Here is a 14480-nt window from a genome sequence, read left to right as displayed (position 1 = left end):
TGGAAAAGAAGTCAAATTGTCCCTCTTTGCAGATGACATGATATTATATATAGAAAACCCTAAAGACTCTACCAGAAAACTGCTCGCACTAATTGATGAGTTTAGTAAAGTAGCAGGATACAAAATTAATGCACAGAAATCTCTTGCATTCCTATACACTAACAACGGAAGAGCAGAAAGAGAAATTAAGGAAACTCTCTCATTCACCATTGCAACAAAAAGAATAAAATACCTAGGAATAAACCTGTCTAAGAAGGCAAAAGATCTGTATGCAGAAAACTTTAAGACATTGATGAAAGAAATCAAAGATGACACAAACAGATGGAGGGACATACCATGTTCCTGGAATGGAAGATTCAACATCGTGAAAATGACTGTACTACCCAAAGCAATTTACAGATTCAATGCAATCCCGATCAATTTACCAATGGCATTTTTCACAGAACTAGAGCAAGAAATCTTACGATTTGTATGGAAATGCAAAAGACCCCGAATAGCCAAAGCAATCTTGAGAAGGAAAAATGGAGTTGGTGGAATCAGGCTTCCTGACTTCAAACTATACTACAAGGCCATAGTGATCAAGACAGTATGGTACTGGCACAAAAATAGAAAGGAAGATCAATGGAATAGAATAGAGAACTCAGAAGTAAGCCCAAACACATATGGGCACCTTATCTTTGACAAAGGAGGCACGAGTATACAATGGAAAAAAGACAGCCTCTTCAATAAGTGGTGCTGGGAAAATTGGACAGCAACATGTAAAAGAATGAAATTAGAACACTTCCTAACACCATACACAAAAATAAACTCCAAATGGATTAAAGACCTACATGTAAGGCCAGACACTATAAAACTCCTAGAGGAAAACATAGGCAGAACACTCTTTGACATTCATCAAAGCAATATGCTTTTTGACCCACCTCCTAGAATCATGTAAATCAAATCAAGAATAAACAAATGGGACCTCATGAAACTTAAAAGCTTTTGCACAGTGAAAGAAACCATAAACAAGACTAAAAGGCAACCCTCAGAATGGGAAAAAATAATTGCCTATGAAACAACGGACAAAGCATTAACCTCCAAAATATACAAGCAGCTCATGCAGCTTCATACCAGAAAAGCAAATAACCCAATCCACAAATGGGCAGAAGACCTAAATAGACATTTCTCCAAAGAAGACATCCAGATGGCCAACAAACACATGAAAAGATGCTCAACATCACTCATCATCAGAGAAATGCAAGTCAAAGCCACAATGAGGTATCACCTCACACCAATCAGAATGGCCATCATCACAAAATCTAGAAACAACAAATGTTGGAGAGGGTGTGGAGAAAAGGGAACTCTCCTGCACTGTTGGTGGGACTGTAATTGGTACAGCCACTATGGAAAACAATTTGGAGGTTCCTTAAAAAACTACAAATAGAACTACCATATGATCCAGTAATCCCACTCCTGGGCATATACCCAAAGAAAACCATAATCCCAAAAGAAACGTGTACCATAATGTTTATTGCAGCACTCTTTACAATAGCCAGGACATGGAAGCAACCTAAATGCCCATCAACAAATGAATGGATACAGAAGATGTGGCATATATATGCAATGGAATATTACTCACCTATAAAAAGGGATGAGATGGAGCTATATGTAATGAGGTGGATAGAACTACAATCTGTCATACAGAGTGAAGTAAGTCAGAAAGAGAAGGACAAATATTGTATGCTAACTCACATATACGGAATCTAAAAATGGTACTGATGAACTCAGTGACAAGAACAAGGAAGCAGATACAGAGAATGGACTGGAGAACTCGAGGTATGGGAGGGGGCGGGGGGTGAAAGGGAAACTGAGACGAAGCGAGAGAGTAGCACAGACATATATATACTACCAACTGTAAAATAGTCAGTGGGAAGTTATTGTATAACAAAGGGAGTCCAACTCGAGGATGGAAGATGCCTTAGAGGACAGGGGCAGGGAGGGTGGGGCGACTCGATGGGGGGGCGTCAAGGAAGGGAGGAAATATGGGGATATGTGTATAAAAACAGTTGATTGAACCTGGTGTACTCCCCAAAAAAAAATAATAATAAACATAAAAAAAAAAAAAAAAAGAAAAGAGCTGGAGTACCACCAGAAAGAATGGAGATTCTCAGAATGTAATTAGACAACTGTACTAAGAACTAAGATAAAGACAAAACCCTAATATTAAATACCAAGGCAGTGCGTCATCTGGAGAATAGAGCAAGGAGTCTGAGCAGATTGATAGTGTTGCTTATAAGTATGTTAAGATAAAATGAACTTAAAAAGGCTGGAAGAAAGGGGAACAGAAGTGCATAATGTGGTTGGAAATATGCAAATAAAAAGAAAGGAATAGAAATGTATAAAAGATAGGGATGAAAGGAAAGTATGAGAGATATATTGTCTGTACTACCAAAAACCTAGCTAGATATAGAAGTATATAAAAAGGCAAAGAAAAAAAAAAAGAATAAAAAATATCATTAAAAATTATGTTATAAAACTTGTAGATCCCTTAGGGCTAAGATCGTATTTAATAAAGAAAAAAAAAAAAAAGAGAGAGAGAGAAAAAGAAAGAGAAAAAAAAAAATCCAGAACTGATCCCAGAATGGACCAGTTTAATAGGTATTGATACTACTATTTCTGTTTCCTTAGCGTCTCAGCTGTAAGTGTCCTTCTCCTTCCCTTGGGTTTTTTTCATTATTCTGTGACCAGCAGAGGTTCCTTTATTGTTATTCTGTAAGCGTCGGTGTGTGGGGAGGGAGAGGGTACAATAGTGGCTCCTTCTCCTGGGAGTGAGTGAGCAGTGGCGCACTGTTGTTTCAGTCGGGCTTGGAGGTGCCTGTTGCAGAGGGACTCTGGTGGCTCAGGTGTAAACAGAAAGTCTTAGAGTTGGGCCTCTCTCGGGTTTTTGTTGTTGTTGTTGTTGCTTTTTTTTTTTTCTCGGCAGCCTCCCTGCTGCTGGCGTTGCAAGGGGTTTTAATCTAGCCCCGCCCGAGTGCCTGAGGGTGCTTGTTATCCCTGAGCACCTTAGTTGGCCTGCAGGGCGTCTCTCCACTGCCTGTTGCAGAGGCACTGAAAGAGAGAGAGGCTACGTGCGCGGCTCCTCCCCCCACCCGTGAGCCTGAAGCCTCAAGCCGCCATCATAGCCGGGCGGCTCCCAGGGACGAGCACTCCTCGCCGCGGACCCCTTCCCTCCTGTCCTCTGGGTCCGTCACCCCACTGGCAACAATGTTTCTTACCCTGAACCAGCTCTCCGGTTCCCACGCTCCTGCTCCCGGACCCTCCATTCAGCTGCGGATCAATGTCTCGGTCCGGGAACGCTGAGCTGCACTGCGGACCCTCCGTATGTTTCTCACTCCCTCCCATCTGCCACAGCTCCGCCGCTTCACCCTCTTTGAGCCCTCGTAGATGCCTCCCTACCGGCTATGTTGGGCTCCCTGCATTCCTTTCTGGTGTCCGAGGCCGTCTGCTGGTGTTCAGCTGGTTCTCTGTGGGAATTACTGCGTCCTTCCGTGCATTCCCAATGCATCTGTGGAGAGGGATGCACTCCACGTCTCTCTACTTCGCCGCCATCTTTTCTCTCCCTCGGATATAAATTTATTTAGAGGGTTATTTTTACAATTTTGTAAAAAGTGAAATACTTAGAATCATCACAGTCATGCATATAATTTACAAATACAAAAATGAATGAGAAGCAATATATCAGAATTATTATATTGCATCAATCTATAGGTACTGAATAAATAAGGTGTGCTTTTTGATTTGAAAGGATTATTTTGGGTTAAGCTAGGATAGAGCTTCAGAATATGAAGACTTCACACAAAGAGAACGGTTAAGAGGCTATTACACAAATATTGAAGGCTTCTGGGAAGATCGTGCTGGTCGTGACAATGGGGGAAAGTGGAAAGATCTTTAGAATATTTGGAAGTGAAATCAATAGGATTTGACGAAGTAGGGTTGAGTGAGAAAAGGCTGTCATTTTATGACTCATACGTTTCTCTCTGCCTTGAATAACAAGAAAAACATTGGAGCCAGTAGTGACTGTTTATTTCTATACCCAACAAATTTTTTCATGCTTCTTACCTAAGCACTCAGCAACAGGCGGCAATGTTACCACATTCTCTTTGATAATAAGCCTTGAAGGCATCACCTTTTTTACCCCTTCCTGTCTCTTCTCCATTTATTTCCCTGGTTGCGCTCTTACTGCACCCATAAACATTGTAGTTCTTACAATCATAGTTCTAAGTCTTCTGCTTTACATTCTGTACACTCTCTCTTTGTCAAAGGCTTAAAAAGCTTTTGACTGCGGCCCACAGTTAAAAATAGATTTTACCTTGCAACCTAGCACACGTGTGTGTTTGTATATAACCAAAGCAAAAAACATTATTTTTTGAAATAATATTTACCTGAATTATGTGCAATGCTCTCTACTGTTTTGTATTCTGTGCTATTTTATTTCATTTTTTTAAGAAATAAGTTTGGTCCTTCTAAATATATTCATGACCCACAAAGAGGTCTTCCCTCTTGATGTGAAATCACCGTTTGAGTTGTCCTCATCTACTGCAATGACTTTAGTCTTATCCACAAGGTAAATTAAACAGAAATTTGAATTTTGTAAAAATCTCTTTTCATAATCCAAAACCATAAATTCTTCTATTTTTAACTCTGCTAAACAAATTACAGACACATCAAATTCAAAGTGACTGAACTTGAGCCTATGGTCTTTCTCTCCGAACATGCTTCCACCTCCAGAAATCTGCATCTCTGCAAATGCAGCAACATCTACACATTGTGCAGGAATTGGTGTTCATTCTTGAGGCATCTCTCTCATTCATCTCTATGTCCAACCAATTTCTAAGTCCTGTCTCTTCTATTTAATATTTCTTGAAGACATGTTCTTCTCTTGATCCCCTTAATAACATATTTGAGGACTATAAATTTTGTCTGCGTTACTGCTAAAAATGATATCTTGGCTTCTAGACTAGACCAGAATAATCTGTTTACCATACTGCATCCAGGTGGATATTTTGAACATGAAAGTATTTATAGTATTTTCCATCTTTAAAAGTCTTGAATAGTTCCATGTTGCTAGAAGTTCATTAATATGAGGATAACACTCTTCATGATCATATGTAGATTTGTTTCTCTTTCCCAAAATATTAGCACATAAGATCTTTTTACCCTTAGATTCTTCCTCTATCCATACAGAACTTTACAGATTTTAGTAGCTCTCACTTGAGATGCTATTCCTCCCCAATCCTCAAGTACTCATCCTTCAGGTTTAGGGTAAAGGTATCTCCTACAAGAAGACTTTCTCATTCCCTGTAGATAGAGTGAAATCATACCATAAGCCCCATTTTGCATTAATTCCTAACGTAAAGCTACATGGAGTTTTAATTGCCTGTTTACCTAAATTTCTCCCAGTCAATACATATGCTCCTTGAGGGAATAAATATTTTCTTGTTTATCACTGAAACTTCAGTATGTGACAATGAATTACTGGCACACAGAGAAGAAAACAATCTTTAAAAGTTAGATGATAGGATGAGTTATCAAAAAATATCTCAAGTGATGTCATTCAAATTTAAGATGTAGATTCAATCAGTGCCTACCTTTCCTTCAAACTTTTCATTGAAATACTCATGAAGGATCTATTCACTATGGAGCCTAGCTGAAATCCTATTTACATGCCCACTGACACAATCAAAGGGTGAGGAAAACAGGGATATACATACATATTAGATATGGAAAGAGAGATGGATAGATAGGTAGTTACAGACACACACATACATAATAAAGTCAAACAATTAGTGTAAAATACAATGTGATGGTCTCATTTGAAATGTGTTTTTAAAAATAATAATAATAAAACACCTGGGGTCAACTCACAAAACATTACATTTATGAGAATAAAAACAGAATTTACCTTAATCCCAGAATATTTCCCAAACTGAAAGGGCATGCGTGGGAGAAAAGATCAAGGGTCCACTTTAAAGATACCATATTCTCTTTATTCTTAAGTTTGGTTATTGTATTTCTCATTTATAGAACTTCTATTTGGTTTTTATTATACTTTCCAAGTGTCTGCTGAAAATCTCAATGCTACTTCTATTTTATTGTGCCTATTAAGCACGATTATTTTAATGTCTTTTTCTGACAACTCCATTATCTGGATCACCTGTGGTTCAGCTCTCTTTTGTTTGTCATGCTTTAGAATCACATTGTTTTATCTTTTGATGTGTCTGGTTAGTTTTGATTGAGTGATGGATATTGTACATAAAAGTTGTAGAAATAATTTCAGGCCCAGTTTAATGTTGTTTTCCTCCACAGAGAATTTGCTTTGCATTTGCTGGGTGCCTGGGGAGAATCATTCTGAGAGAACTACAATTCAATCCAGGCACTGAGATCATCGAAACTGAGCTACAGACTCTGTTAGATTATATGTATCAATACTTCTGCTTCATCCTTATCCTAGGGTGCAGCCTCTCTATCTCAGTTCACAGAAAGCATGGTCATTATTAGCATATGCCACTTGGCAGGTCCTTGATGTCACATCTGACCCTTAGCCCTATGGGATTGTCAAAACTGCTCCCCAACTTTTCTGATAATCCATCCCCTTTAAGATAGACCAGTGTCTCTAGAGTAAAAGCAGACCCAAATCCTGGGCTCTTGTCTCTGAAGGTCTTGCCTCTCCTAGTTCTTGCTCCAGGCTTTCTTCACAATCTTGGTATCTTTCCACACCTTGGTGCAGATTTATCTACAGTAACATTCATCTAGGGCTAGGTCTTGACCTATATTTATCCCACTTCTCCATTTATTCTAGGACAGAGGATTAGTCTGGTTAGCACAATTCACCAATACTGGAGGTGAAAATCCCTGAGCTAATCTTAAATAAAAATCCCCCTGTGGAAATCCTCCAAGAATTGAGTAGACTCTGCTTTCCTTTAGAGCGTCTTCACATGCGCTTTTATCTGGTGCTTCTCGGCTTGGGGTATATTTTCATCTTAACTTCTCAAATTATTGCTTTCTGGCCCACACCAGGAGCATACATTTGAAATCCAAACATCTTTGTGGTTTAGGCTCTTGGCTGCAAATTCACAGGTAAGATATTTTTTCCAGCCTAGAGTCTAAATAGAAATATAGAAACGTTTTGGTCTGTTGGCAGTGGTGGATTGAATCCTAGTGTTTCAGGGGTTTGTTTCCGTCCTATTACCTTTTGTCAATACATCCAAGCAAGGCCTTGTCCTGTCTCCCTATGAAGTTGTTAACAGCCAAGTTCCTTAGCTATCAACTGGAAACCCTCCAGAATGGCCTTAGCATCAGTGCAGGCATTCAACTACCCAGAGTTTTGTTTCACTCTATTTTAGATTCTGAGCTTTTTCCTTAGTTTCTTGAATGCTCAAGTGGTCATTTAAAAATATATTTGATAAACATTATCCAAAATTTATCCATATTTTATAACAGCAGATTTTTCAGATAAATTTGTCTGATACATTGCTAGAACTAGAAGTCTATTAAAATGTTTATATATACTACTACTTTCAGAATAAAATAGCAATTCATATGAATAGCCATGAAAACTCACAAAATGTCACTGACATAGGACAGTAGGAGTTAAGTTTTCAAAGAGGAATCATATTAAGAAATTATCAGTGATCAAGTGATATTTTGATAAACTCAATTAACAGTGTCAAACACAAAACCTGTTAAATTTAGATTGAACTCAACTGTCTTAAGATTCGCTACTATAGAATCTCAGAGTTTATCAATTCAGAAATTTAATATCCACATCTTACTCTGTGGGAACCTATCTCTGAGAGCAGTCTACTCTGCAACCCCTTCACCCCATACTGATTCCGCCACTTCTCACACCACCTGATGCTCATAGGTATCTTTCTCCCTCCAACCATTTAGAGCCCAGCATCGTACTAAATCATCAGCTAAGCCTAGGAGACCAGGGAGGTGCTCTTTTTCTTCTGTTTTGCAGAATCAAAAGGGGGTATTAGAAGTGAAGTCTGAGAAGGTCCTGGGTACAGTTTATTTAATTGTGTTTTTACATATTCTTTTCAGTCAAAAAGTACAAACTGCCTTTTATTATACAGGAATACATTCTTCTCCACAGAGATAACTAGTCAATAGGATCAGAAAAATTCCCTCCTTAGGCATTAAAGCCATTTTAGGTAAATGCTGCAAGGTCATGGGAGTATGTTGAGGGTGTGTATACAACTAGGCTATATACTTTGAAACCGAAAAGAAGGACTCTGTCCGTGCCCAGTGAATACTAATATGTATGCAAACAAATTCATGTCTTATCTGTTGGCAAACTTCAGCCCAACACAGGACTATCCTACTTTCACATGAATAAATCATTAACAACAACCCAGAAAAGGAGAGAAAATTCTGCAATATGAGACAAAGGGAGAATTTCCCTAAAGCTTCACAGATAAATTGTATACTTTTAAGAGATTTTTATGTCTGGCAAACAAAATAAATATTTGGAAAGCATCTACGTTGCACAGCTGTAAAACCAACACAAGATGTGGCTACTGTGAAAGATAAGAGTAAAGATTAGATTAAAAGACAATAGACTGAGAGGCTCAGGGTACAGAAATAAAAAGGGATTCCCAAAAAGACAGAACAAGAATGAAAAGTACATAAAATGAAATATCACAATTAAGTTCCCCAGGATGAGTCCATTAAAAGGAGAATCAACAATGCAGAGAAATGACTGAGTGACAGAATGAAAAACTTCCTACAAATTCAGGGAAATGAAGTATACATGAAAGTAAGATAAATAAGTAGGGCAGAGAATGGGGACTCAACCCATGAATTGTAGGTGCTTTTGAGGAAGAAATGAGAACAAATGAACCAGAAGGAATGACAAAAGTAAAATCATTGTAATAAAAACTGTCCCTGAGGAAGAAAATCTGTCTGTAGATCTTTCTGCTCATAATGCTACGGGAGAAGAAACAGAACTAGCCCATGCCTATGTTTATATAGAAGCAGATACGCTTCCTTTTTAACTTAACATAAACCACTAGTATATTTTTAATAGATAGATGGCTGGCTGGCTAGATGGATGGATGGATGGATGTATGGATGGATGGATGGATGGATGGAAGAATTATCTCTCACAGAAAATATAAAGAAATCCTTGTTCATTAATAAGGAAAATTAAAAGAAAATAAAAACCTTGGTTAAGGTGTATATTCACTGAGGTGGCTCACTACTTTCTAAGCACTTTACATATCTCCTCAATCCTTATTAAAATTACATATAATCTTAATTCTCACAAGAACCCTAGGATGTAGGTATCACTATTCCCCTTATTGTGCAGGAGTGGGTTAGCTGATTGCCTACCTTCACACAGCCAGGAAGTGGCCAAGCCAGAAACTGACACTCAGCAAGATGTTTCCAGAAACTGCACTTCACCACCATCATCTAAAATCATAAATATCATGAGAGATAATTAAAACAAATAAGCTATGATAGGATAGTTATCAAAGTATGTTTGATTAAAAACCAAATATAAAAATGGTTTTAATTTCCTAATACTAAACAGACTCTCAGATTGAGATATAAAATATATAAGTGTATATTTCCATCATAGTCAGGACTCTTTTGGGGTTACAGTCACAGAAATCTAACTCAACATATGCAATTTCTTGGCATATACAATTACAAAGTACAAGTGGTGTGACTGGTTTCAGATGTGAGAGGACACAGTGGTTCAAAAGCAGCTGGGACTCCACAGCTTTCCCCCATCTTCCACCTTCATTTTCCAGTGTTGACTTCACTCACAGGAAAGCTTTCTCCATGTGGTGACCACAATGTAAACAAACCACAGCTACAGATTTAAACATTCCCAGTCATGAGTGACTCACAGAGAAAGAAACGCCTCTGACTGGCCCAACCAGGGCTACAAATCCTTGTCTGAACCGACCGCTATAGCCAGGTGTGTGGCACTCACAAAGCAAAGGTGGAGTACATCACAGCCCCACAAACAGAGGGAGAAGGGTTCACAGACGGGAGAGATGAAGAGAAAACACAAACAGTGACAGACATCCACTACACCACTCCCAAGAGGACCACATGATACAAAAACATTTAAACAAAAACGACGCTCATAGTTTACAAAGAATAAAAAGTAAAACTGGAATATTACATCAAGAAAAGAATTCAAATAAAGAGCCGGAATGTGACAAACATTTATACTGATGAAACCTAAATGCATAATGAAAACATAACATGGATAGGCCTCTATTAATTGAATAATATAGTAAGAAAATATAGATAGAAAACAGAAAAATAATAAATTAAAACTTAATAATACAATTAGTGTATGAAAACTAAAAACTCAGTAATCATTCTGTGACAGATCTATTAGAAACATGAAGACAAGGAGGACTGTACAACATAACAAATAAGGAGAAATGTTGATGTATATTTTGAACTTCTTAAAATAGAAAATATGTTTTAACTTTCCCATGAAACATTTTCAGAAATTGGTTATAAACTGGAACACAAATAAAAAGTCTCAAATTTCTAAAGCTTAAATTCTACTTTTTAGAATTAGACATTAATAACAAATATTGACAGCTTAAAAATTCAAACACTTGAAAATTTAAACATCCTCCTGAATGATAGGCTAAATAAGAAGATTCCTTTTACTTCCAAGTTTCTAGGGTTTGATGGGTTGAAAAATACTCATATGAGTATATTAAGTTAATGAGCCCCATTATTTTTAAATTAAGTGAAAGTGTTTATTCATGTTTAAAATTAATGAACAATTCAGTAAAGATGTTAAACACATATTTTGAACTTAATAAAATCTACTTTAATCAACTTAATTGTGTATTTTTAAAGCCCTAACTTGCTTTATTCTATACTATATTTTCCAATATATAAAATAACTTATTTCTTCATAATTCATTCTTTTCAAAAATTGATGTTGATTACAAGGTATCACATGATGAAAAGGTGAATAAAGCTTGATGAAAAGAATGCAACCAATATGACTCTATTCTAATTGAATTTTATATTAATGCTTAATTCACATGAATATGATAAAAAAAATTATCTAGCGTTATCTCCAACTGTAGCAAGTTTAATCTTTACTCTTAAATACTGGTGCTATTTTTCTCTCAGATATCTCCCAATTCCTAAACACAATCAGTTTCTTAAATGAACTTGGCAAACCCTGTAACTACTAGAGGGCAGTAAAGTCTTGTTATGCACCCCAGAGCATCACCAGGGCAGTCAGCCCCTCGCAAAACCCACATGGGGTGACTGTATGATGCAACTTTCAGCTTTGTTTTCTGCCATGTAGTAAAGTCTGAGAAATCAGTGTGGTTCTAATATTTGCACTTTAAACAAACCCAATCATGGGATCCATCTCAATCAATAAACCTAATTAGCAAGCCAACCTTCGTAATTAGGTTAGAAATCGGCTAAAGGGGCCTCTTCCTTTTAAGTATCAGATATTAACGCCCTTCCTATAAAACTCTCTCCTCAAATAGTTTTAAGATGTTTTTTAAAATTGTCGTTCTATATTTAAACAATCGCCTCGTTTAAGATATCATGACAAATATTTACTATAAAATCATGTATCCAGCAAACTTTTCAACATTTAATTATTCATTGTAAAGAAATAACCAAAGTAGAATTTTGCTGCTCTGAGGAATATATGTAAAAATGATATAGTTGCCTAGCAACACCCCCACCCAAAAAAGATGAGAAACTTTGTATACTGTTTAGCCATTTTTAAAAAATGCTATTCCTGTCGTGCAGCGTATTAGATCAGCCTGCCTTGTGAACAGGATTTTAACAGTCAGGAGATGTGACTGTGTTTAAGACTCCTTTTTCCAGTCACTAGTTCATTGTCAGCGGCAGCTACAGAGCAGCTTTATGTGCATTCAGAGACAGCCAGGAAATTAGTTCTGCATGACTGAGTCAGCACTGTAGCTCAGAGAACCGGGATCACCAATTTCCTTCAGCAATTGTTTATTCCTTGTTGTGATAACAATATTAAATATTATAATTCTGGTGTGCAAAATAATCACGCCCTTCTATTTCATATAAAAATTTAGCCACCCCTAAGAGTGACCCACACTCTAGACTTCACTCAAGTTTAAATGTAACTTGCTGAGATTTTCTTTGCTTTCTGTTGCGTTCCAAAGTACTGATGGCTGTTGATAGCTGATTTAGTGTCTTCAAACCTTCTCCTAAATTCTGTGCGGCAGCGAAGTGAAATGTCAGTGAAATGAATTCAGGGAAAATGAACATTTAAAACTAGCGACAGCTAAAATTAAATGGATCTTTAAAATTAAGGCAAATGTTTTTGTTTCTATGGTTTTCAAGGAAAAAATAGCGTGGCGTTAAGATTTTCCTATCTGAACTAATTAGTCAGTAGGCTGCAACCCAAAGTAAATGTACAGTGTTCCAATGTGCTGCACTGCGGCCTGTTCCTGTCCACGTGATCCTTGCAAGCCCATCGTCCAAATCACTCTTCATCTCTGTTCTTTCTGTAACAAAACAATATAAAACATTCTTAGACCCCGTCCTATAGATTTGGCACTATTTCTTAATTAAGCTCTAAGTCGTTTATCTAAATAAGGCTTTTGCATATTCTTTAAACTTGAGAAGGATTCTTTTCACCGTTACTATATACTATATATGCATATGCCAGCCTGCAAATAGTCTGTTTTTTTGATACATTTCCTAATCATATATCAAAATATGGTATATAATCTCAAAATATTATACAAACCCACAAGCACACACACATTCACACACGACTTTGAGTTTGGGCACATTATCCTTGCCTGAATGTATAACCCATTCAGAATTTAAGGCCTAAGAATTTTCTGGGGGAATTTCTAGGTATTTTAGGGAAGGATTCCAGCTTTATGCTCCTCAGTTACTATTTATGTATCTACGTGTGTGTGTGTGTGTGTGTGTGTGTGTGTGTGTGTGTGTATATATATATATTTACACCTCTTTTTAGGATTTCAACAAAATTACTAGCTGTCATTTCTTAGACGTGGGAAACTGGTATGAAACTATAATCTAGAACATGGAAAACAAATCCAATTCAACAGAAATTTATTAGGCACTGCTCTGCAGCTTGAACTTTGCAGTGGTGAATACAACACATGACACAGTTCTTACCCTGATCTCCATGCCTTTAAGAACATGAAAGATACCAATTTATGCATCTGTCATAATTTTTTCATGGAAAAATATTAGAACATGTCAAGTAAAACCAGTTAGTAGAATTTTGTAATAGCAAGAAGAATAGAACAGAACTTCTGCATAATGATTTTTTTCAAGTTGATCAAATTCCATTTTACGATGGGATGACGGGCTTCCTAACTCAGGAGAATCAAGAGATATCATATGTTGATTCTGCCTGGTCACCAAAACTAGCAAAAAATGGGGAATCTGGTTTACTCGGGACTGTTTGCTCTGCTATTAGAAATAGGGTACTCTCAGGAATAAATGTTAACACATTATCCCAAGGAGGACAGAAAACTATTTCATCAAAATCAGTGGTTTAATTTGAGGTTGATAAATGGCAAAGTAACGTGGAGCTATTCTGTACCAATCATGAGACAAGTTGCAGCAAATACCAAACCAAGAAATTGAAAGAGGTTAGTATGCAACAATTAAAATCAGACAAGGAGACCAAGGTATAAGAAAGGAGTAAAATCAAAGCCAATAGGTTTTAGCAATTTGTGCTGCATTCTAAAGAGCTGATCCCAATTTTTGATTCTTGTTCAGAGAGTATCTTAAAGCCTCTCCCCCAAACCTACAAGTGAAGTTAACTTTTGAAGAACTAAAGGGTATCACAATTCATTTAGAAAAAATATAAAACTTGTTCAAAAATATTTAGAGCTACACATCCACACAAGAAAACAATTTAGAAAAATACCTGACAGGTTGAATTACTCAGGCTTGTGAGGATAGTGTTAGGCTGTGTAAAAAGAAATGATTACCATCAGTACCATTCTTCATTTTACATAGAATATCTGCATGTGAATATAAAGCTGGAAAATGCAGGTAGAGGGGGAATGCTTTAGATGTTCTTTAACTCCTAAGACATGTATAGGTGATCCACAAATATTGTCAGGGATACCTTCCACTGGTAAGCACTGGAGTCCTGCACAAGGACTGGTCTGAGGGGGTGACTATGGGCTGAAATCCACCCTCATTCTGCTCTTGAAGGTGAGGGTCCTGGCCTGGGGCTGTGTTGACATGGAAGAAAGGGGCACCTTTTTAATACATATTTTGTTCAACTCTCTGATGAGTCAGTGGAGGCACAAGACTTTGCTCACTCATGGAAAATATTATCTGTTCATTTGTATTTTCTTGACCCTTTCTGCCATTACGTAATAAAAAGATATCAGCATTTTGTACTAAGAAATATTTTTAGGTGTGTTGCTGGCATTTATTATAAGAGG

The sequence above is a fragment of the Hippopotamus amphibius genome, chromosome 6 (genome assembly GCF_030028045.1).
Source record: "Hippopotamus amphibius kiboko isolate mHipAmp2 chromosome 6, mHipAmp2.hap2, whole genome shotgun sequence".
In the NCBI taxonomy this organism is placed as follows: Eukaryota; Metazoa; Chordata; class Mammalia; order Artiodactyla; family Hippopotamidae; genus Hippopotamus; species Hippopotamus amphibius.
Note: the sequence above shows the minus strand (reverse complement) of the source record.